The 2,994-nt window shown below is 44.4% G+C and overlaps 1 pseudogene; it reads left to right on the top strand.

Moving 5' to 3' along the window:
• Positions 1-2,496: 2,496 nt before the first annotated feature.
• On the top strand, positions 2,497-2,614 carry LOC126413496 (5S ribosomal RNA; annotated as a pseudogene).
• The last annotated feature ends 380 nt before the right edge of the window (positions 2,615-2,994 follow it).

Below are 2,994 nucleotides of genomic sequence, written 5' to 3'. Positions count from 1 at the left end.
TGACAAGAATAGCATACAAAAGAGTGGAAAATTAAGCTAAGGATCTGTTGGACGATCAGTTTGGCTTTAGAAACTGTAAATACACGAGAGAGGCCGTTGCCAATTTGTACTAGATAATGAAGGAAATACGTAAAAAAAATCACTACTTCTATAGGATAAGTCGACTTAGGAATAGCATCAGAAATGGTAATATAGAGTAAGATTGTTAAAATCCTCACTTGTTACACTCTGTACTCCTAGACGGGTGATACACTATACACGAATAAAGAGAGAAGTGCTCAACTTAAGGCAGGCATAAAATAAAGTCGTACGGCAAGAATGGCTGGGAGACTGTGAAGGGCAGGTTCTGCCGCTTAATTCGAAAGGCCTTCCCTAATTTCGCCCCTTAAGGCACATTCCCTTCCCAAAATACGAGAGTTGTGTGGGTAAGTGGATCTGTTTAGTGTAGTATACTGTAATGTGTGTATGTGGAGTGAAACGTCATGTTCGTGCTGGATACGATGAACGAAGGTAGATGCCGGAGCATAGTCTACTCCTCTCTAAGAGCACGAAGGGGGCCACTGAGCTTAACGACCTCATCCGCTGAACGAATCATCACCAACAGTGTCGCACTGCGTCACTTCATGAGACACTCCAGCGAAGTTTGGAATTTAATCCAGGACAGTGGCGCAAAGTCTGGTGGTCAGGTACTTTCCACTACCACCCCTCCTGTCCTCTCTGCCGTAAAGGCAAGAGGAGAATTATCAACAGCACGCGCCGTACCCAAACAAGTACAGGCAACACCCGACGGTGTTCAACATCGGTGATTTGTACCCACGTCGGCACGACCGCTGACAAACCGGTCATAGGGTTAGAAGGCAGCCTTCGTCCGCTACTGTTAAATCTGCGCGTCATAGCAGCCATGACGAATATCAAAGAAAGTTTCAGAAGTGAGATGAGAATTCAGGGTGAAAGAATGCAAATTAGATTCAATGATGATGTTGTGAGGGACATGTTGAGTAGAATGAGCACCCCACTGTGAGTAAACCGAAGAATAACGGAAATACTAAGGAGTAGCTGAAATTGTGTTAGCGATAAGCTCAGCATCACAACTGCGTAATACGTTGTCGACGAAGGAATACTACTACTTTGAAAACTCAGTATTGCATCAAAGACGAAGCAAGGAGGATATAAGAAACACAGAAAAAGTGACGATTCCTCGCGGAAAGAAGTCTACTATTATGAAACCATCAGGAACTAAGGATGCATTGTAGTACATTGGGAAACATATTTATTAATTCTGCTTGACTATCAATGTAATTGGAAAAATGTTATGATGTTCACAAGATCCAAACGTTAACGGGTCAGAGCTGTATCGGTTGGATGTCTGTGGCAAGTAAATTGAGTGCTTAGGTGCCACACTATTAATTACCCAGGGTGGGCATCGTGCCAAATGCTATCTCTCGTTTGTCAGATGCCGCGAGTGCCATAAATCACGGTATTTTACGGTCTCGTCGATCTATCATTCAGGGATAGTCGTCCTCATTCGTTCTTGTATGTGCAAAAGGTAATAATTCAAGAGTTATCTTAATAAATTAAGGTGGCCTGGGAAGTAAGATTGTTTAGCCACAAATAAAGAGTTCGGAACTGCAGTGAACTAGCAAATATAATTGAGAAGCGCGTTGTCCTCTCATAAGTAGCAAGGAACTAATAATCAGCGTTGTGTTGGGCACCTACGAATTAAGATGAGAGCACACGAAATACAACATTACCAGATACACGTTTCAATTACGCTCTATTAACGATACTTCCGTCAATCACGTTAACAGTGACAATCTTAAGACATGAGCTAGGACCGAGTGGTCTAACGACAGTGTCTTTGATTAGTAATCAAAATGTCATATCTCCTGTGTTCGAACAACACTACCGAAAAAATTTTGAGTAAAAATCATCAGCGGTGGCAGCCCAAGACTTCCCACATAAGAAGTCACCCTCATTCAGTCAACCATCTTGTGAAAGATGGTGGAGGAGATGACAGAGGTTCAGGGTAGTTTCTGGTTCTTGGGGTGGGGAACTATCCCTAAAGGCGGAAGTCAGAGTAATGATTAACGGCATGATGAACCAGAAGGCAATGCAAATCAATACATTAAAGACACATTATGTCTATCCAGGGACATGTGGTCTGTAACTGAAAAAGTGTCATGATGATCGCTCCACTGGCAGAAGATTCGGGACAATTCCCCCATTCGGATCTCCAGTGGCGGACAGCCAACATGGAGGTGACCATGAGAAAAAGACTGAATAAGCAACGAAAGGATAACGTTGTACGAATCGGGGCGTGGAATGTCGGAAGTTTGAAGGTTGTAGGGAAGCCAGAAAATCTGAACCGGGAAATTCTCAGTCTAGATACAACGGCGGACACTGAAGTCAAATGGAAAGAAGATAAGGATTTTCGCTCAGATGAGTATAGTACAATATCAACAGCAGCAGAAAATGTTATAACGGGAGTAGTAATCAGCCAACGCCCTTGCCGCAGTGGTAACGCCGGTTCCCGTCAGATCACCGAAGCTAAGCGCTGTCGGACTGGACTAGCACTTGGATAGGTGACCATCTGGTCTGCCGAGTGTTGTTGGCAAGTGGGGCATACTCGGTCCTTGTGAGGCAAACTCAGGAGTTACTTGATTGAGAAGTAGCGGGTCCGGTCTCGTAAACTGACATACGGCGCGGCGAGCGGTGTGCTGAACACATACCCCTCCATATACGCATCCGGTGACGCCTGTATTCTGAGGATGGCACGGTGGCCGGTCGGTACCATTGGACCTTCGTGACCTGTTCGGGCAGAATTTAGTTTAGTTTTAGGGAGTAGTATTCGTTATGAATAGGAAGGTAAGCCAAAGAGTGTATTACTGTGAACATCGACAGCACAACAATACCGACAACGATATTTCAGGTATGCGTTCCCACGTCACAAGCCGAAAATGAAGAGATGCAGAAAGTATATGAGGATACTGAACA

Source organism: Schistocerca serialis, chromosome 7 (assembly GCF_023864345.2).
Source record: "Schistocerca serialis cubense isolate TAMUIC-IGC-003099 chromosome 7, iqSchSeri2.2, whole genome shotgun sequence".
In the NCBI taxonomy this organism is placed as follows: Eukaryota; Metazoa; Arthropoda; class Insecta; order Orthoptera; family Acrididae; genus Schistocerca; species Schistocerca serialis.
Note: the sequence above shows the minus strand (reverse complement) of the source record. Positions and strands in the feature narration are given on the sequence as shown.